At 43.8% G+C, this 22,267-nt stretch overlaps 1 long non-coding RNA gene and 1 pseudogene across 1 annotated transcript in view; both read left to right on the forward strand.

Annotated features, from left to right (window-relative positions):
• Positions 1-22,267, forward strand: part of LOC103232525 (uncharacterized) — a 171,628-nt gene that overhangs the window by 79,749 nt on the left and 69,612 nt on the right. The gene's annotated exons all lie outside the window — the stretch shown is intronic.
• On the forward strand, positions 8,279-10,091 carry LOC103232527 (tight junction-associated protein 1-like; annotated as a pseudogene).

Genomic DNA, 22,267 nt, shown 5'->3' on the forward strand with positions numbered 1-22,267 from the left:
GTACGTGTGGTGATAAAAGCTGGGATGAGAACAAGATCTGAGGGATATTTTGTAGGGACACATGCCAGGATAACATGGATGAAAGGGCGAAGAACATAAGAGGACGTCAGGATTTTGAACTTGAAAAATCAGAAAATAGGCAGTATTGTTGGGTTTTAGGGAGAAATAAGTAATACCTCTTTGTTCCTCTCCTGAGTTCTGAAACAAGTGAGAATTGAGACAGTAAGTAAATGAAGTTCAAGATGTGATTATTAGTGTCCTGTGAATTATGCAGATTTCCCCATATAGTAATTGGCACACCAGGACAACTGTAGCCTCCTCTTCCAGGAGCACAGGTCATCCTGTAAGATTCCCATATGACTAAGAGCAACCTAAAACACTCTTTCAGGGCAGGCAGAGGTGAAAGAGAAAGCCGCAGAACAGGGATCAGCCAACTTTTAGTGCAAAAAGCCAGATAGTAAATATTTTAGGCTTTGCAAGCTATATGGTTGATCTCTGTCACAACTACTTGCCCCCGATGCTGTGGTGTGAAAGCAACCATAGGCAGTTGGTAATGGAACAAGCATAGCTGTGTTCTAGTAAAACTTTATTTACAAAAACAGGTGATGAGCTAGAATTGGTTCACAGGCTGAAGTTTTCTGACCTCTGGACAGATGGAACAGAGTTGTATAGTTTCTTCATCAGCCTCACTAGTAAGCTAAGTCACACCTTGAGGAAAAGGGAATGAGGTGCCCCAGAAAAGCCAGGCATGTTATCCTAGTGGTGACTCCATCAGGAAAACAGGAGGCCTGGGGAATGCAATGGCCTTCTAACAGATACCATGGACAGAGAGAAAGTAATTTGGAAGAGAAGGTTTGTGGAGAGATGCTAATCTTGGAAGGCGTGGAGTTTGAGGTGACAGCAGGACATCCAAGTGGAGGTTACCTATAGCCACAGTGATGTGGGGATCTGGCTTGTTCTGGCTTGTGAGAGCCAATTGTGCACATTGTGCAATTTTCAACTCTGTGTTCAGTGACCTCATATTGGTAGCTTGAAATTGGCCATGGTTGGAATATTGATAGCATGGAAATTGGCAAAAGCTAGAAATCAGAGTCTGCCTTGCACCTACTGTCATGAGCCAATTGTTAAACACTTACCAGCACATTATTGCATGTAGAAGGTGTGAATGCAGATCTGAAACACAGTGCAGGTAGGACCCAATAGGAGAGTCATCTGCATGATGGAGAGAGCTAAAACTTTGGGAGTGGCTAAGCTTACTGAGCACAAGGCAGAAAATAGCCAAGTTAACGAAACCAAATACTTGACAAATATTCACAGTTTGGGGTCAGTAGAATAAGTGGATGGCAAAGTCTGGGAAGAGAGATGGGAGAGGTAGAAGAACAAGGAAGAAGCAGTGCTAGAGTAACTGGCCATCACTCACTACCTATGATAGTAGGGCTCTTGGAGAACATATCAAAAAAAGACCATTTATCTTTGTTAATTACAAAACAAGAAGCCCTCATCCTCCTGAATAGGCAATTTGAATGGAGGGTGGAAAAAGAGACTCCTGGGATTCTGTGGACCTTCCAGACAGATCCAAAATTTGTCCCTCTAAGGCTTCCCTGGTACTACATGCTGTTTCAGTCAAGATCAAGGGGGATAGAATTTGGCAGGTGATATAAAGCCACCCAACACTAACTATTTAAAGCCCCCAAATTTTACATTATTTCTCTTTAACTCATAAGAAATCTAACTGCTATTATAGTTTAAAGCCTTAGATTATATTCCTAGCTGAGAAATATAACAAGGGGTTTTCCCCCTAACAAGAAAAAAAGAAGAATCTGTTGCCTAATCTCGTATACTAGAGATCAGCTAATGCTTACACTAGCTTCAGTGGTCTTCTGGTTTCCAGGTAAGCCATACCTAACTCTAGGAAAGACTTTGCCAGCCGGCGTGGTGGCTCAAGCCTGTAATTCCAGCACTTTGGGAGGCCGAGACGGGTGGATCACGAGGTCAGGAGATCGAGACCATCCTGGCTAACACAGTGAAACCCCCGCCTCTACTAAAAAAAAAAACACAAAAAACTAGCTGGGCGAGGTGGTGGGCGCCTGTAGTCCCAGCTACTCAGGAGGCTGAGGCAGGAGAATGGCGTGATCCTGGGAGGCGGAGCTTGCAATGAGCTGAGATCCAGCCACTGCACTCCAGCCTGGGCGACAGAGCGAGACTCCGTCTCAAAAAACAAACAAACAAACAAACAAAAAACAAAAAAACTTTGCCCTCTTCCCACGGGATTCTTAAACCCATAAAAATTCTACTTCTTTTGTAGTCTAAATACCCCAGAGTGCTTCTCCTGACTCTGGAGCTCACTTTTATCTCTGTTCAAAGCTAAATCCCTGTAAGGCCCCAGACACCCCAAAGAGAGGTCTTTTCTTGCATATCATGGACCCATACCCAAGCCTGAGAAATCAGATGAAGCCATATTTAAAGCTCCAAACCCCAGTGCTAGTGAGGCTCACCACAAACTTTGGTCTCTTAATATAATGCTTTGGTCCACAAATAACACTCTTTGTGTTTATTTACTAAGTTTTCTGGGCCATATTGAAGATTTTTGAGGGTAGTCTGTCTACCTGTCTACCCTGCTTGGCTCTAACCAATTGAGAACAAACACAAGTAATTAGATGTAGATCAGTGTCTCCTCTTTATTATTTTTTTATTAGTAACAATAACTAAAATTTATTAATGGTTTTCCAGATATTTATTTGTATCATATTACCTAATCTTTATACCTATGAGGTAAATATGATTAATATTTTCAATATAGAGAAGAGGAAATTAAGGGACAGAAATCTTGAACAACTTATCGACAGTCACACAGTAGGTGTCAAAGCCAGAATGAAAACCCTAGTGGTCTAAGTCCACACACTCCACCATTGAGGTAAATATGATTAATATTTTCAATATAGAGAAGAGGAAATTAAGGGACAGAAATCTTGAACAACTTATCGACAGTCACACAGTAGGTGTCAAAGCCAGAATGAAAACCCTAGTGGTCTAAGTCCACACACTCCACCATCTCTCGGCTTATATATAAAAGACAAGATTCTCTGTTAAAGATTGACCAGAGAATAAGGTTTAGGCATGAGATAAAGTGAGACTTCTGACTACCCCAAGTTAAAATTAGCTGTAGTCTTAGAAGTTGGAGAATGGAAGACCTCTTTTGCAATTTAGAGTCCTCACTCAGATAGTCTTACAAAATGGAGACCAGGAGCTGAAAAATGCTAGAAAGAAAAGAGACAGACCCACATTATTCTTTCAATGAAGTGACTCTACTTTCTGGTTAAGTTTGCCCATTCTGTGGTGGAGAGGAGCAAATGCAGAATTCTAGCTCAGTTCCCTCCTAGGTATTGGAGCAGTTGTCCCTCTCCTCCATGGACATAAGGAAACAGGGAATTAGTATTCCTTGGAGCCATCAGCATGGTGTTCAATCTTTTGCAAACCTGTGATGATAATATATGAAAAGTGGCTGTTATACAGTAGGTATTTGATGCAGGTTACATCCTGTTGACCCCAGTCCATTTAAATTGATCCGGTCTGCTTATACACATGCACAAGAGAAGACATTTCTTCCCTGGCTTTCAGCATTTGTCTCTCCTTACAGTCTATTAAAAGCTCTGACTTACAGTTCCTTAATCTCACCTATTGTGGTTCCTTGTTCTATCTCTCATTGAAGGAGATCAGATAATAAACAAAAAAAAGTGCTACAATGTCAGGTAAGTGACATTAAGAAAAGAAAACATGGCAATGGGACAGAGAGTGGCTGATGGAATGGGCAACATTAGTAGAAAGGTCATCAAAGAAAGTCTCTCTGAGGAGGTGACATTTGAGCTGAAACCTGAGTGATGGGAGGGACTCATTCAGGCAAGGATATGGGAGAAGAGAACCCCAGATGGAAGTAATGGCAGGTATAAAGTCTCTAAGCCTGGAATGAGTGGGCAGGTCTATGGAACAGAAAGAAAGCCAGTGTGAATGGAGCAGGCGTTGAGTACATAATTTGAAGATGAAGAAGCAGGCAGAGATCGGATCACTCAGGGTCTCATGGACCATGATCGGAAGCTTAAATTTGATTCCAAGGAAAGTGGGAAGTCCCTGTTGGGTTTATCACTCTGACTTCTGATATTTGCCTCAGGGTCTTCTTGTTTCCTGGTGTCCTGCTTCTTCCTGTAGCAAATCCTGTCCGGGTTTCACTGGCCCAGAGAAGTGATTAGCTCTCCAGTGATCTAGAACCATCCTTTCTGTATGGTCACTGCCACTCCCCAATTTCACCTCTCCCTCTTCTTGCTCTGAGGGAGAATTCCTTGTTGCTCTCAACAGAGGGACACGTACAGAATTTGTGGATCTGGTAAGAAAAAGAATTCCCCTTAAATGAAAGGCCACATGAATCTTCCCAGTGTAGGTAAGTGCAATTTTTGCAGCAGCACCCCTTAGACAGATGCATGAAGGTGTAAGCTGCCAAGGTTGGGAAAAGTCCCCAGGAAGGCCTCCATCTCAGAGGAAATTTATGGGAGATATCTGAAATATCACTGATTTCCACATACGCTTATGAGATATCAGAATGATGGAAGCTGTTGGTGTCTAATAAGAAATTTTGAAAAAGACAAGCTAGATACAAATCTGAGATTTCTCAACATCTCCAGCTGGGTCCAAAGGACAAAGACTACGTGTGGTGACTGAGTCCTTGGAAAGGTGATCTCTGTAGTGCAATATGGAATTTTTGAGGATCTAGTGGAGTGGTATAAAATTCCCCATAGAACTCTCTAGTTCCCCCTTCTCAGATTCTATGTGCACAAAACTGCCTTCTTATTGCCAAAAACAACCACTTCCATTTGTACTATACTCTTCAGCTCATGAAAGTGATTTCAAATATCATGTAAAACAATGCTAAGTAGTAAATATTCTCTTTTATACAGGTAAGAAAACCAAGGTCCAAATAATTAAGTTACATGAATCCTTTAACCTAGGTTGATATGGATGCAGTTCATCTTCATTTTCACTTCTATAGAGTTGTTTTATGAGTTCAGTTTATTTCCTGAAGAACTAAATAGTGGGCCCAAGTGTTCTGGTTGTTGGATAGGTTCATCCCACCATCATGTATGAACAACTTGGAGGTCCAGGCTGTATCTGTTTATTGTGAGTTTTGCTATTGTATCAGTGCCCTGAGGCTACGGAAATTGACAGAACCAAGATCTTGTAGAGTGCCAGAACTTGAATTGTGGTGACTCTACCTAAATGCAGATACCCTCAAAAGGCCTGGCTGGAAAATAATCTGCTGACCTTTTCCAAGCTGTCTTAACTGCAAGATCACTCAACTGTTTCCACTTTGTTTTGAAGCTGCTTAAAAAAGAGCAAACAACTCTAATCTCTCTTAGCCGGTTTTCCAGCTGGAGACGCAGAATAGCATGGGGAGCTGATTAAAATGAGGTGGTACTTTAAAAACCAGGAGCCAATTGACCTTAACTGTGTTTCTTTCTGCTTTTATATGTTATTGTTGAAACTGCAGGTAAGTGATTTGCTGGCCCCGGCTCTAGAGAAGTTTTATATATTGTTCGTGTGGTCATAATTCTCACCCATTTTCCTTTCATACTTCTTAGGTAGGGAAATAATTACTGCTTTGGGCTTCTGCTTTTGGGGTATTATTATGTGAGTCACTAAAAAGCCTAGCCTGTCTGTCCTTTTTTCTTCCTTCCTTCCTTTCTCCTTTTAATGTCTCTTTGTTCAGAAGAAAGAAATCAATTTTTGAATTGATTTCAAATTGCATTTGAATTTGGAAAATTAAAACAGATGAACAGCAAAATACCATTATTTTTAGAGCTCATAAGACAAAGCCTGACTGGCTTGGGGTTTTGACTGTTGGTTCTTATAACAAATGGCTCCTTTAAGATGGCACCAAAGTCAATACTAATGGTTATTATGATTAAGTACAGCTCCCTTGGTGTCCGTTTCCTGCTCTTTGGCTTTCCTCCCCTCTCTCCAATGCACATACATGGTTTCTGTAAAGTTAAGTGTATCTGATATACACACACGCCAAGTAGAGAAAGTTTGTAGCTGACCCCTCCACTTCCCTTTCTATGTCTTCCCTCTGCCTAACAACTCTGACTTCCCCTAGGCCTCACCAGGCGCCCACCCGTCCCCACCATGCAGTTGCCCCTCTTCTGACCTGCATTTACTCTCTAAAAGTCTTGTAAGCTTAAGGCATCTCAAGATTCTTTTTCCATCACCCCTTTCCTGAAATCGCCTAGCCTGGGCCCTGCTCTCAGCTAAGTCAATGCTAAGACAGCTGATATGGTTTGGCTCTGTGCCCCCACCCAAATCTAATCTTGAATTATAATCCCCACGTGTTGAGGGAGGGACCCGTAATCCCCACATGTCAAGGGAGGGAAGTGATTGGATTATGGGGGTGGTTTCCCCCATGCTGTTCTTGTGACAGTGAGTGAATTCTCACGAGATCTGATGGTTTTAAAAGAGGCAGTTTTTTCCTGCACTCTCACATCTCTCTCCTGCTATTTTTTGAAGAAGGTGCCTGGTTCTCCTTTGCCTTCTGCCATGATTGTAAGTTTCCTGAGATCTCCCCAGCCATGCAGAACTGAGTCAATTAAACCTCTTTCCTTTATAAATTACCCAGACTTGGATATTTCTTTATAGCAGTGTGAGACTGGACTAATACAACAGGTGAATGATAAGGTCAAATGCCCATATTAAAGGTACACAATAGTTTTCAATGTAATATGTGTCTTCCATAACATTAATCCAAAGGTGTGACTGATGGTACAGTTTTCAGGTGCTTCTAGGACATCCTAGAGACAAAGCAGGGGTACTATTTCAGGCAGCTTCATTATACCAAAATGATTCATGTCTGTTCAGGACTCTACCAAATACTTTCTCATTAATTATGTTATTCCCCCCGCAGAAGCATTATGAGGTAGGTGATATTAATTCAGATAAGAATGAGAAAAATGAGGCTCAGAGAGGTTAAGTGATTTGTCTGACATCACACAGGTAGGAAATGACCACACTGCAACTGGAACCCAGCTCAGCTGACTTGAAATTCTTTGTGTTTTCCGTTCTGTCACATGGTCTTATAATACTTTATTCCAAGAATTTTTGGAGTACTAACTGTGCCAAGTCCTGTGCAGGATACAGTAGGTGGGTGAAACAGGCATGGATGGCCTTGTCTTCACTGGAGTTTATTAAACTCTAAGTATGGTGATACAGACAAAATGAGTTAATAAATATATCTTTAAAATCACAAATTATGGGAAATGCTGTGAAAGCAAGTAGAAATGAAGAATAATGGTAAGGGAGCTTTCCTTATAGATCTCTTGGAGATGGTGACATTTAGGCTGAGGCCTGAAGACTGAGAAGGACCTAGTAATGAGGGGTGGAAGGAAGAGACCAGACCAGGTAGAGGATGTACAAAAGTTCTCGAGGCATGTTCGCAGTACACAGATCGTTGCCTATCCCACCTACTTCATGTCCTTGGGAGCCATGTTCTGTACACACATACTCATAATGCTTGAGGAAGTCTTAACCAGGACTTGTCACACTATCATGCCAGTCATATACAAAAACTCTCTTACACAATGTGTTCATTTCCTTCTTGCTATAGGAAGGCCGTTAGAAACCAGGCGATTCTTCAAGAGAACTTTGCAAGGTTTCTCGTGAAGGTGGGCATTTCTCTCCAAGCTATGCTTCTAGCCTCATCTGTAATATTCACAAATATTGTGTCCCAAGTATAGGATTGTGGATGGCTCAGCCAAACCCATCCCCACTGCTGGAGACACAGCTCACAGGGGCCACATTGACAAGGGACCACCAGGATGTGCCCAGATGGAACTTTGTGTGTAAAAAACAGCATAGTGAGCAACAGGTTGTGTGTCTTGGGTTTGCAAGAAGAGAGGATTTGGGCATCTTTTGCCAAGGGGGTTCCATCACACTATGATGATGCATGCTTTGCAATTAGTGTTTCAAAAAACTCTTAATAATGCAAGGATCTTAGGTTAAGCTGTCTACCTGACTCACTGCTAGTCTTCAGTTCTAGATATTTCTAAACCAAACGTTTAATTAAGCCCTGGCTGTGTGCCCCTTTTTATACCAGGCCTTGAAGTAAATGCAGAAGTATAACCATCACAGTCCCTGCCTTTAATGAGACTGCAGTCTACAGGAGGAGACAAAACATACATATGTTTAACAATTACAAAGGGGCCCCGCCCGCGATGACGCGAGGCGCCAAGTGCGTGGGGATTCCCACAGCCCTGGCCACTACTTGGCCTGCCCCACAGCAAGATGGCGGCCTGAACGCAGCTGGCAACGGTAGAAAGAGCTGTTGGCTAAAGGAAGTGGAGGGGCCGTGGGATGTGGAGAGCTGGGGGCTAACTCCCGGACAGTGGAACAGAAAGAGCTGCCGACAAACAAGTGCAGGTGGAGGAGGTGTCACCTCCCAAAATGACCAGTGCAGCCCCTGCTAAGAAACCCTACCGTAAGACACCACCAGAGCATCGGGAGCTGCGACTGGAAATTCCCGGATCCGGGTTTGAGCAGGAGGAATCCCTGACTGACTTGGAAAGGATGAAGCTCTCGCAACAGGATAATGAAGAGCTTCGTCGGCGCCTGGCCTCGGCCATGAGATGCACTGAGGTGCTGGAATGTGAGCTGGAAATTGGGCAGGACTGCCTGGAGCTGGAGCTGGGCCAGAGCCACGAGGAGCTGGACAAGTTTAAGGATAAGTTCTGCAGGCTGTCGAACAGCTACATGACTTCCCAGCAGACCAACCAGGAGTTGGAGGACAAGCTGCACACACTGATCAAGAAGGCTGAGGTGGATAGGCAGACGCTGAACTGGGAGATCGTGGAACTGACCAACAAGCTGCTTGGATGCCAAGAACACTATCAACAAGCTGGAGGAGCTCAACGAGCGGTACTAGGGGGACTGCAACCTGGCTGTGCAGCTCCTTAAGTGCAACAAGTCCCACTTCCAAAACTACGAGTTCTCCCATCTGCCCTGTGAGCTACAGGATGTGGTTCGAAAACATCTGCATAGTGGTCAAGAGGCCACCAGCCCAGGTCCTGCTCCCAGCCTAGCCCCAGCGGCTGTGGTGCCTACTTTGGTCATTGCCCGAGTGTTACAGAATCCAGAGTCTCTACTGCTGAATTCAGCCCAGTCAAGCAGCGCTGGGCGCCCCGTGGCTGAAGATGTCTTTGTGCATGTGGACATCAGTGAGGGTGCCCCAGGTAATCCAGCCAGTTCACCGGCTCCTGGCAGCCCCACCACCCAACCCAATGGGGAGTGCCACTCTCTGGGTGCTGCTGGGGGCTCCCCGGAGGAAGAGCTGCCCCTGCCAGCCTTTGAGAAGCTGAGCCCCTACCCCACCCCATCTCCACCACACCCACTGTATCTTGGCTGCAGGGTAATAGAGTTCTCTAAGGATAAGGTTTGGATCCCCTGCAACAGCTCCCTGCCCAACTGCACTTACGCTACCCGCCAGGCCATTTCACTGAGCCTGGTGGAGGAGGGGAGTGAGCGGGCCTACCCCAGCCCAGTGCCCAGCACCCCTGCCTCAGCCTAGACCTTACCCAACCACCAGCCCAGCTCAGTGCCCCCAACACTCAGTGCCCCAGCCAGGTCTGTAACCTCTGAAGAGGACCTGCTGGCCAGCTGGCAGTGGGCATTTGTGGACCATACTCCGCCACCTGCCACTGTGGCTCAGGGTACAGCCTTTGAATGTGACGCCCTCCCTGAGCTGCAGCGCCATTTTGCCCATAGCCCTGTTGACAGAGATGAGGTGGTCCAGGCACCTTCTCTGGGAACCAAAGAGAGTAGGCTTTTGCTTCCCAGGGAACCTGACTCTGGCTTTTCCAGGGAGGAGGAAGAAAAGCTGAACCTGCCCATCAGCCCTGAGGAAGAGCGCCAGAGCCTGCTGCTCATTAACAATGTCGCAGAGGAGGGTCCTGGCACTTCCCACACTGAGGGCAGGACCTGGCCACTCCCCAGCTCCAGCTACCCCCAGCACAGCCCCAAAAGAATGGGGGTTCACCGCCTGCAATGCAAGGACAGCCTGATCCAGGCTCAGGAGCAGGGCAACCAGCTCTACTAGGGCCTCTGCTGGCCTTCCTGCCATGGCTGCATGGGAACTGCAAGGAGGCCCCACACCTTGACAGCTCAGGGTCCCCAGTCCAAGCCCTTGACCTCTTCTCTATCCAGACCTGCACAGCTGTTCCCTGTGTGAGTGGGGTCGGGAGGTGGGCCGCACCAGGCCTGTCAGCTGCGTTGACTTTGACCACAGAGGCTTGCCTCATGGTTTTCCCCTTTTCTTAGAATATTTATTCTCCAGAGGTAACATGCAGTTGGGTCTCAAGACCTTTCCTCCAATCAGCTCAACCCAGCCCAAACTGGGCTGTTCTGGGGAGCTGAAGAGTTTATCAGTATTCATCTTCCATCGTCCTTTCATAGTCAAGTTTGTTATTTTGTTTTTTTGGTGGTGGATGTTGTTGGAGTTATTAACCTCTAATTTCTGTTTCCTACCTGTTTCCCTTCCCCCCAATCCTCTGCTTGAGCTGTTAGCCTCAAGGGGCCCAGCACAGCTGGCCTCAGGGATGAGGGAGAGGACCAACTCAGGGCTCTCTTCAGCTGTTTCCTCCCTCCCTCTGGAAGGGAGGGTGGGGTTCAGGGGTCTCAAGCTGGGCTCTGAGTGAGGCCTGGCCCCTCCTCCCAACACTGGCTCTAGATTGTTACTCCCAGCTTTGGGAAATTTTACTTTTTTTTTTTTTTCTTGAGATGGAGTCTTGCTGTTTGGCCCAGGTTGGAGTGCAGTGGCGCGGTCTTGGCTCACTGCAAGCTCTGCCGCCTCCCGGGTTCACGTCATTCTCCTGCCTCAGCCTCCTGAGTAGCTGGGACTACAGGCGCCCGCCACCACTCCTGGCTGATTTTTTTTTTTTTTTTTTGGTAGAGACGGGGTTTCACCGTGTTAGGCAGGATGGTCTCCATCTCCTGACCTAGTGATCCGCCCGCCTCGGCCTCTCAAGGTGCTGGGATTACAGGCCTGAGCCACCACTCCCAGCTGAAATTTTCACTTTGATGACTATTTTAAAATCAAACTATTTTACTGGTTAAAAAAATTAGCCGGGCGTGGTGGTGCATGCCTGTCATCCCAGCTACTCAGGAGTCTGAGGCAGTAGAATCGCTTGAACCAGGGAGGCGGAGGTTGCCTCCCATGGGTGGGATCTACGGTTCTGCACTTTCTACCTGACTCACAGATACAAATGGTTCCGGGAGAGAGATGCTTGGCTGCGGTTGTGCTGGTAATACCTTAAGGCAAGAAGTCTAATATGCTCTCACTTCCTCTTTTTCAGTCACCCTCCTCGGACTCTATATTGTATTTTATATTTGTTTCCCCCTTCAAGGAAGCCCTTAAAGTTCATTTGTGTTTGCATTCACCTAGGTACAAAGACTGATGGTGTGTGTGTGTGCACACATGCACATGTATGTTGGAAGAATGATGTGGAGTTCAAGCCGATTGTTTTCATTACTGTGGGCATTTCTCAAGGATGCCCATGAACTTTACCCCTGGATGATAGTGCCCTGGTATGAGCTGAAGGGTAAAGTTAGAATCAATATAATTCAGGCTTGACAGGGCGGGGTTGGGAAGAAACAGTGATTACAAGTGAAGAGACTGAGCACAACTAAGAACACTACCCAGTAATTTTAGAGCTGGTCACCAGCACTATAGTGATGCATAAGAAGCAGGAGACATGGTCCATGCCCTCACAAACCATCTAGTGTAATTGCTAAGACACAGTACACAATGGAAACAACATCAGGTAGCAGGATCAGCAGACATATTCCATGTAGCTCCACAGGAAACATTGGGAGGCAGATGGAGACTGGGTAAAAGGATGGGCTTTTAATTATTAGATCTGTTCAATAGTGGAAGAGGTTGCCTCGTGGGGTGCTGAGCTTCCTCCCAGTAGAGGTATTCCAAGGTGGGATGCCTCTTTATCTGGGATGCTGCAGTCCAAACGGAGTTTAGACTGCATGGCCTGCTCCCTCTTAGAGTCTGGGACTTTGCAGCTTTATGCCTTTTAACTGACCTCACATTTTGAGAGGTATGTAAGCCACACGTGGTGACAGCAAAGGCTTGACCAGCAGGTTGGAAGTGCTTACTAGACTAAGAATTCATCCTTGGGCTGTGCATCGGGATCTGTGTCTGACTAGGAAGAAAGCCTGCTAAAGACTTCACTGAGTTGACTGCTTCAGGGCTGCTCTGGGAAAGTGGTTTCAGACGTCTCTCTTCATAGGCAGGTGTCAGCCAAATGTGTGGCAAGTCACCTCACCCTCGGAGGCGCTTTTATGCCTAAAGCCTGGGGAAGCACTAGAACTAAAACATCGCCTGAGGGAATCTGCTGCAGGTTTGGCTCTGCAAACTTTCCCATCCGGTTAATGAGGAAGTCCTGATTGAAAATGGCAGAGGGAAATTAAAAAACAGAGGAAGCAGCTTTAAACATAGCAACCTCTCACCTGCTTTACTAAGGCTAAGCTGGGTCCTAATATACCTGTGAGGAAAATGAGGCTCAGAGATATTTGAAGACACCTGCTTTAATGTCTTCTGAATTGCACTGTGGGCTCCTCCCTCAATACCAGAGTTATGTTTCCCAGGCTTGGAAAGAGTCTTCTTAATGGTCTCAGGGGACCACGTCTCCATTGAAAGCGAAAATCACCTCCCAGCCCTTCACAAATCCGGAGTGAAATGCGTGGAACTAGACTGAACACCATTATATGATAAACTAGTACTTACATTTCATGTAAGTCTCAGGGGGTATGACAGAGGCAGAGAAGAGTTCTGCTTCTTGTTGATGCAGTTATTGGCCAAGATGTTGTTCTCCGCCACATATAAAGGAATTATTACAATGATTCGTGTTCACTGCTGATCCAATTTAGTTTTCCATTGCCAAGTTGCCAACAGGACTCCTTTGGGGGTGAAATGGGGAACTGGACCCTGAAATCAAGCTCAAAGCAAGCTATCTAACATTTATTGAGAGCCTAAAAGTTAGGTGTAACTTGGATTGTCTTAGCAGCAATTTATACAATTATGGCTCTGCCATGAGTCATACATTTGGTTTCCTTCATGTCCCACCTTTTGGGGAAAATGTTTAGTGTGTGAGTGTCTATACAGGACAGCTATTTATTTGCCTTCAGTAGTGAATTGCCTCAGAACTTTACTTCCCTCAACCATGGGCTATGTGGTCCTCCACTCTGGCTTAAACTGGTAGTGGAGTCCGCTTTGCCACAGCTTTTCTGGCAGGGGATCTTGTAGATTGGCAAGGTGTCCAAGATAACCCTGGGATTGTTCTCAATCAATAAGGTTTTGCTATGCTCCAATTGGGATTAAACCTTTCATTTACTCCAATATAAAGAGACTCGACATAGTAACTGCTCGGGACCAGGTGTGGCTTGAATAGCTCTTGCAGCAGGTTACTTAAAAGTTTCCTATGCCCGGGAGATACACCAGAGCAAAGCTGCAATTTTGTTAAACTTTGTAGGATTTCAAAATCCAAGGCTCCCAAGGCTCTGATACATATCCCTCCTCCGCCTCCGCCCCCACCCCCACCCCCACCCCCACCCCCACCCCCACCCAGCATCTTCATCATTCTGGGCTCTCCATTCTCTCTCCTCTTTTCTCCTTGTTGAAATATGTTTCTAATCTTCCAGGCCTCTCAAACGCATCGGTGTTTCCTGCTTCAGTGGTCCCGGTGGAGTCACTCATTCTGTATTTAATGTATTCCGCACTTTAAATGGGCCTGTTAATTACTCCCTCCTCACTCTGAATTTACTAATTTATTGATCAAATTTCTTTTTGTGCATGTGAGTTTTATTTTATATGTGCAAGGAATTTATTTGGATCAATTTTATTGACCCCCTCCCACCCCCACCTCCTGGGATACTTTCCCAAACTTTAATTAAGTCTCTGGGAAGTCTCCTTGCTTAAAAGGGAGCTTCTTGCTTTCTCCTTTGTGAGCGTTGATAGCATCAACGCTCCAGGCTAAGGTCGGTGTAACCACATTCTCAAGCAGGGGGATAATTTAAAGGGCAACTGGGGGGAAGAACTAGGGCAGGGGTTCTCAAAAATATGCTCCTCAGAACATCAGCCTCAGTGTCACCTGGGAACTTGTTAGAAATGCAGATTCTGACTCCACCCCTATCTACTGAATTGGAAAGTGGAGTGGGATCCAGCACTTTTTTTTTTTTTTTTTTTTTTTTTTGATGGAGTCTTACTCTGTCGCCCAGGCTGGAGTGCAGTGGCGCGATCTTGGCTCACTGCAACCTCCACATCCTGTGTTCAAGTGATTCTCCTGCGTCAGCCTCCTGAGTAGCTGGGATTACAGGCGTGCACCACCACGCCCGGCTAATTTTTCGTGTTTTTAGCAGAGACAGGTTTTCACCATGTTGATCAGGCTGGTCTCGAACTCCTGACCTGGTGATCCGCCCACCTCAACCTCTCAAAGTGCTGGGATTACAGGTGTGAGCCACCGTGCCCAGCCCCAGCACTGTTTTTAAGAAATCCTGTAGGTGATTCTCATGCCCACTGAAGTGTGAGAACCATTGCTCTAGTCCAGGGTTTGTCAGCTTCAACACTATTGACATTTTGTGTCAAATAATTCCTTGTGATGGGGGCTGTCCTGTGCATTGTGGAGTGCTAAGGCTAGTGGCCCCTCTTCACTGGGTGCCAGTGGCAGCTCCCAGTTGTGACAACCAACAACATCTCTAGACATTGCCAAATGTCCCAAAGGGGATAAGATCATTCCTGGTCGAGAACACTGAATTAGAAGATTCAAATCACCCTCCCTTCCCTCTTTAGAATCATCTCTTCTTTATTTGTCTTGGGGACCACATACATAAGACAAAAGTATCCATGAGGGAGTTTCTTACAACTTCTAGCATATGACCTTGTTTCATTTTTCACATATATATATTTCCTATCCCCAAGTACTAAGTACTGTGTCTTGGTCTAGGCCAATAATAAGCCCCAAACCCCAATTTGTTTTAACAGTTCATTTAACCACCTAGGATTAATGCCCCATTCCCTGGCCTTTATACAAAACTCCTGAACTTTTCCAGAGAGTGATCTGATTTTCATTTCCCTTAGAGACTTGAGATTATTTCCACGCTGTGAAAGAATTGGGTGGAGGGATTCAGACAATATCATCACTAAGGAGCTGGGTAGGAGTAGGAACTAGGCAGCAGCTTCTGCTCATGCCCCTCTCCTTGCTGAGAATGCCAAAGTATCACTGAAAAATGACAGAGGACAGGTGAAAGTTACAATTAGTGCCTAGATTAAATGGATCAGGTGGAATGAATTTGCTTTTGGAGCTAAGTCTTCCTATCTACTGTAACCAGCTTCCTCTATGCACACCCACTGCATTCTATCCCTCCTCTCTTCTGTGGCAAGCCTGCCCTTCACTCCCATGCCTGAGTGACTCCATCTCCTCCTCTCACGAAGTACCACTACATGTATAGGGGCAAGAATGCAGATTTAGGGAGGTGCTGAGCATATGGTAATGCCACTGTCAACTCCAGTATGTGGTCCACTGAGACAAGCACCAGTTACAGGAGCAGTCATGGACACTTGCCTCCCACTGCAGAAATATGCCGGAAAATTTAGGGTTTTTTTTTTTTGTTTGTTTTCATAAGGCCAATCTGGCAGATGTGGCCACTCCTGAGTAATACCCTTAACCTCATGGAGCATTCTTCCCCCACCCAGGCCAGTCATCCAGTGAGCCAATTAAGAGGCAGCCAGCTGGAAGGCTTTCCACAGTGCCAATCTAGATGGGCCCTAAAACATTACTGGAATAAACTAGCAATATCGTGCCAGTTTATTCAGGTTTCCATACACGACTTCACGGAACTAGTGACGTGTAAATTGGTTCTGCTCTTTCCAAAACTGACAACATCCTCAAGTGAAAATTAAAAAGAAAAACCAAACAAGCAACACTACCACAAACTCACTTTACAGTTCAAATCAGTTGAAATTTTGACACCTAATTTTGACACCTAATAATGCATGGCATAGTGCTGATAATAGCAGCAAAAGATTTATTAATTAAACTTTAAAATCCTTTAGTGTGACTCTCAGGAAATTGTTTGGCTCAGAAATATGCAAAAGAAAAATGGAGAACATGAGTGAAGACTAGCAGGAAACATGCTGTTAAAATAGCTTCACAGTGAAAGTAAATTATTAAATGACTCTGTTTTATTAATAAAAAATCAGTTTTCCCACCCCTGTTAATGTTAAACAGATATTTGAAAGGCATGTCCAAAGCAATCCCAAGTCTCAGGCCTTCCCTGCTCAGGTCTGCAGAAAGCAGCTAAAAATGTACTGTATTCATTGGCTCAGGGAATTAAATCTTTCAGGCTCCTCCTACATTCTAACTGCCTGCACCGTGCCTTGCTATGTGTGCATCTGTGTTTTCAGACACCCTTGGGTTTCTGTCTTGGCTCTCCTTTCTCACCTTGCTTTCTTTAGACTTGGTAGCCTGGTTCCCATAGAAGCCGCCAGTAGGAATCGCCCCATGCTTCCAACTTTAGAAATTCTGTTCATATGCACCTGCGGCAACAATGAATCTCAGTCCCAAACTCAGGTGTGCATAAAATGTAGCTTTCTTAGTTTTCTCAAAGTTGTTGTGGTAAAAAAGAGTGGGGACTCAGAATTTTTAATTCTTTACTGTTTATAAGAAGTGTTGGCCGGGCGCGGTGGCTCAAGCCTGTAATCCTAGCACTTTGGGAGGCCGAGACGGGCGGATCACGAGGTCAGGAGATCGAGACCATCCTGGCTAACACGGTGAAACCCCGTCTCTACTAAAAAAATACAAAAAACTAGCCGGGCGTGGTGGCGGGCACCTGTAGTCCCAGCTACTCGGGAGGCTGAGGCAGGAGAATGGCGTGAACCCGGGAGGCGGAGCTTGCGGTGAGCTGAGATCGGGCCACTGCACTCCAGCCTGGGCGACAGAGCGAGACTCCGTCTCAAAAAAAAAAAAAAAAAAAGAAGTGTTAATTCTTTACTGTTAATAAGAAGTGTATTACGCCAAAGATGTAGAGAACTATTCACTAGCTAGAGGCTGGGGCACACTACACTCTAGATCCTTGTGTCAAAATTGCAGGCTCTTTTATACATGAGTATAAGCTAGGATCCTGTTGCAAGAATTGTCTTATGATAGTGGGGGATGGGTATTTTTGTAATCTTCAGCTAGAAAAGGTGAAACCCAGTGATACTCAGCAAAGTGCAAGAAATAGACATTAGTTAACAAACTTCTAAAAGGTTATTTAAAAGTTCGTTTTCATTTGAAAAGGAAAGGAGGTCACTGTGTTTGTCTGGTGAAACATTAGGGATCTCTCATTTTGCTGACACTTTTTCTCTTCTAATCATTGACATGCAACGTCTTTTATTATAGGAGCTAATTTCCTCTTATAGTCCATCCTCTGTGGATTTGTGAGTCCACACATTTTTACCTGTACATGAACTTGGCTATGAATATGCCTTGCCAAGGGTTACACTTGTTCATCATCACCATAAGAGACATTCCAGGGAGATGAACATGGTGGGATGCAGGAAAGAAACACCTTCCTGGTAGATGATGGCAAACTACAATAGTAAGCAAGGTGAGCACTGGTAAGAAGACTTGGCTGGTATTAGCTCAGTTGGTTCCCAGTTCATATAATTAGTCCTGGAGTTATCTGTCCATGCACTTCATTGAGACTTCATTGTGGTCTTTACCTCAGTGAATCATGGGTGCCAAAAATGACTCCCTTATTCCTTCTAGACTAAAGATGACACAGGGCTTTCGAACCTAAGGGTTCTCATCTAGCCTTTAATATCTTAATTTGTATCTGGATTTTGCTGAGGAGTTAGATTTGCCCTGTTTTTGGTGGGGGTTGTGGTTTGAATCCTTGGCTCTATGGTTCATAGGTGGGGAAAAGCTTGCAGTTAGGTTTATGTTTCTGTTGGGTGGTCTGGAGTCCACACAGCTGTGTATGTAGGTGGGTCCAGGGAACTTTGAAGGATCCAGCACTTCTGAGTTTGAGGTGGTTCGTTCTCTGGAATTTCCTGCATAGACCTAGTCCCCTGGCTGACATGGATATCTTGGTGTGGATTCCCATGTTGGTCTGTAGCCTGAACACATACTGAAAGGAACTGTAGACATTAGCTCTTGACTTTAAGACTGCAATGTATCCTTCAACATTTGAGGGCAATCGCTGGACTACTAGCTAGAGGACAATCTCATGAGGGTTTAGTGCACAGTCCAGTGACTTGCAGCCCACAGGAAGTTTACTTCCTTTAAACATTCAAAATTTGAAGGGCTTTAGGCCTCTTATTAAGGCCTGTTTCATGGCAGAATGTACTTAGTCCTTGCTTAATATTGGACACTTTGCCTTTGCTTCCACTTTGTAAGAGTTTTGAGGGTGGTAAAGAGTGTGTGTCTGAAATTTGTTTTTTACAGCTTTAGATAGGTGGTGAAAATTTTGTTCCATAAACTAGAAGCCTTGGTCTGATTTCATATTAAGAGGAACTTTCCAGTGAAAAAATGTATTCCTGAAGCATTAAAAAAAAAAAAAAAAAATCAGTAATAGCACTATCCTCCTATTGCAGAGGAAAGCAATCCAGAAAAAAAAAAAAAAAAAAAAAAAAAAAAAAGGCACATTACTACTCAGACATGGGAGTATCCCACTACCTGCAAACAGTCAATAAAATCAATTTGCAGGTAAAGGGCCTTCAACTCCAGTTGTGTCCTATGTCACATTTGTTGCAATTTTCCTGCATTACAAGTAGCACAAAGAGTAGCTGACATATACTGAGAGAGGCTATATTGGAAAATCCCAGTATAAATTTGGTATGTTTTATTTATTCCATCATCTACCGCCCTTTACTTATGGGTACCCTATCGGGGGAGGCTTGGACTAAGATGGGAGGAAGGACTCAGAGGTCACAAGGTTCCTGGCAGGATATGGTAAACAGGATAGGAAAGGCAGGCTGCTGAGGAACTGTCAGCAGTGAACACTGTCCAAGCAGTGTTCCTTTTGGTGAAGCCCCATCGTGGGGATGGGGCAGATAGGACCTGAGGACAGGATAGAGGGCTGACAGTCCATGTATCTGTGCAAAAAGCAGCATTAGCAGCTGCCCCACCTTGAGTGTGGTCCTTTTTAATATGTTAGTGGTCTGATAAGCAAATCTGCCTGGGAACTAAATACTTTTAAAAAATTAAATCTATAAAAATAAGATGCCTAAAGGTCTTAGATGTTTCAGTACTGAAAATTTAATAAGATTGCACTTTGAAATCATAACTGTTAATTAATTACACATTTCAAATTATATTTACATGGCTGTCACAAGGTGAAATCTCTCATGTATCATGAATATATAGTCAGATATACAGAGCTTCCTTCTTAACACAAACATATAAATACATTAGTTTACTTCTTTTATCTCTATACCTAATTCTGTGTTATCCCACCTAGGGAAAAATTATCATACCAAATCAATGAAGATATTTGCTGCCAAAGATTTAGGCATGGAGGCCAACTGGATTCTCATTCATGACCCTAATAGGACCTCCTGAACCCCATTTGTGTTGTTTTAAGAGTGATTCCATAACCTCAAGAGGTAAGTGATCAGTGACTTAGCCCATTTCCCTGGGATAATGTTATTACATTACATAATAAGTCTGTAGTTTCCATCCGAATTGATAAAATCTTATGATATTATAATGTAATTCTCCTCAAAGAACGTAGAAGTTGATGGGTTCTTGAGATATGTTAATACCTTTCCTGTTGATTCATATTCTTAGGGCCATACATATCTTAAGGATACTTACGTTTATATACAATTGAATTCCAGATATTTCATTTCTCTTTGTCTGACTTGAGATTGCAGTTTATTGGCCATTCTGATATTCCCCTGGCATCAGAAAATGCCCTTCAACTGATGTATTTACTAGTTTCTATATTCTGTATTGATACAATAATCAATAATGCCTCATGAATGAGAAATAAAACTCCATAGAAATGCATTGTTTTTATTTTATTTTTTTTAAATTGAGACAGAGTCTCACTCTGTCGCCGAGGCTAGAGTGCAGTAGCACTGTGTCGGCTCACTGCAACCTCCGTTTCCTGGGTTCAAGAAATTCTCCTGCCTCAGCCTCCTGGGTAGCTGGGATTACAGGCGTCCACCACCACACCTGGCTAGTTTTTTTATTTTTAGTAGAGACAGGGTTTCACCATGTCAGCCAGGCTGGTCTTGAACTCCTGACCTCAGGTGATCCACCTGCCTCAGTCTCCCAAAGTGGTGGGATTACGGCCGTGAGCCACTGTGCCTGGCCATTCTGTTCTATTCACCTACTCTTGAAATCATTTGTTATGGTTTCTTTTTGTGTATCATTATGGAAGCATGGTGTTTCATAGACTTACTGTATTTCAGTCACCTATAGTAATTATTTTCTTTTTAGTGCTGAAGACTTTAAAAACTTTTGCTCCATTCTTTATAACATGAGCCACTACTCATTGAAAGTTTTGTTGCTTTCTGGTACAATCCTATTTTCCCGGCTCCCCTTGTGCCTTTCTGCCCCAGACATGGAATCAGTCATGTTTGAAGGAGTCATGGTTCCTTTTAGTGAAAGAATAGTATCAGAGACCAGAATCTGAATGCTAAGGGGGCACTGTGTGGTTATCATTGCTCTTTGCTCATTTTAATGAACAGAACTAGAAAAGGTTTGTGATTTTTCTCTTTTCATATTGTTATTTTACATTTATCTCTTATGGTACAGAATTCCTTCCTAAAGTTTTGATTTTGAACACAGTAAATATAGTTACTTATTTGCTTAATCTGGTTAAAAAAAGAATAGTTTCAAAATAACAATATAATATTAAACAATAAACCTACAAAGTAAAGTTCAAGATTTTCTATACAGTTCTTTTTGTTCTTAGCTGCATCCCACTAAGAATGTACAGTCACCTTTCTTTATCCGAATCATCCGTAACTCCTCATTCTGTATGGTTAAATAAGTATTTGATATTTTCATTCAGTTATTTGTTTGCTTTCAATTTGAAGGCCTTGTCTTTTAGTAGTCGATATTTCTTTTTTTTTCTTTTTTGAGAGGGAGTCTCACTCTGTCACCCAGGCTGGAGTGCGGTGGCACAATCTCGGCTTACTGCAACCTCTACCTCCTGGGTTCAAGAAATTCTCCTGTCTCAGCCTCCCGAGTAGCTGGGATTACAGGTGTGTGCCACCACGCCTGGCTAATTTTTATATTTTTGGTAGAGACAGGGTTTCACCATGTTGACCAGACTGGTCTCGAACTCCTGACCTCAGGTGATCCACCCGCCTCGGCCTCCAAAAGTGCTGGGATTACAGGCGTGAGCCCCCATGCCCAGCCAGTAGTTGATATTTCTTAGTTTTCAGAAAGTGAAGGCTTTTTCCTGATGGAGGTAGGAATTAAAGAAAATGGGAGAGTCCCCTTACCTCTCTACATGGAGATGATAAAAAGATTCAGATGCTCAGTTTTCAAGGTTCTGTTTAATATAACCCAGGGGAATGAGCTAAATCACTGACTTCTTCACCTCTTGAGGTTATGGAATTACTCTTAAAACAACGTAAATAGGGTTCAGGATATTCCATCAGGGTCATGAATGAAAATCCAGTCAGCCTCCACACCTAAATCTCTGGCAGTAAAGATTCAGATGCTGTTTTCAAGGCTCTGTTTCATATATAATGGTACAAGGTTCGTGTATATGAGTTTTGACTGCATAATTCTGACTCTCATTATTTAATTTCTAGTAACATTAGAACCTCACATTTTCACATATTCAGTTGAACTCTACTGAATTCTGTATTTATCTTAAAACTTCCTAACTTCTTGATTTATTTTCTGAGCTACATGTTCTTCTCTTTTTCATAACATTGCAATGCTTCCTTAAAAACTATATATATATCCTACTATGTACTGATAACCAAAGTTTGCAATTTATGACATGATTTTTCTAATTAGTATTATTTTAATGCAGTGATATTCATAGTCTTTAATTTTCCTGCTGGAAATCAAGATGATACCTTGAATTCCATATAATAAAAAAAAAAACAGTACTTATAAATATAAGTTCTGAAGGTTTTGCCCCCAAACCCTCTTTTGATTCCTGGCTCACCACTCTGATTTTACTTTGCATATATGTACCAGTATCTTTCTTTTAATTGTAT

Source organism: Chlorocebus sabaeus, chromosome X (assembly GCF_047675955.1).
Source record: "Chlorocebus sabaeus isolate Y175 chromosome X, mChlSab1.0.hap1, whole genome shotgun sequence".
Taxonomy (NCBI): domain Eukaryota; kingdom Metazoa; phylum Chordata; class Mammalia; order Primates; family Cercopithecidae; genus Chlorocebus; species Chlorocebus sabaeus.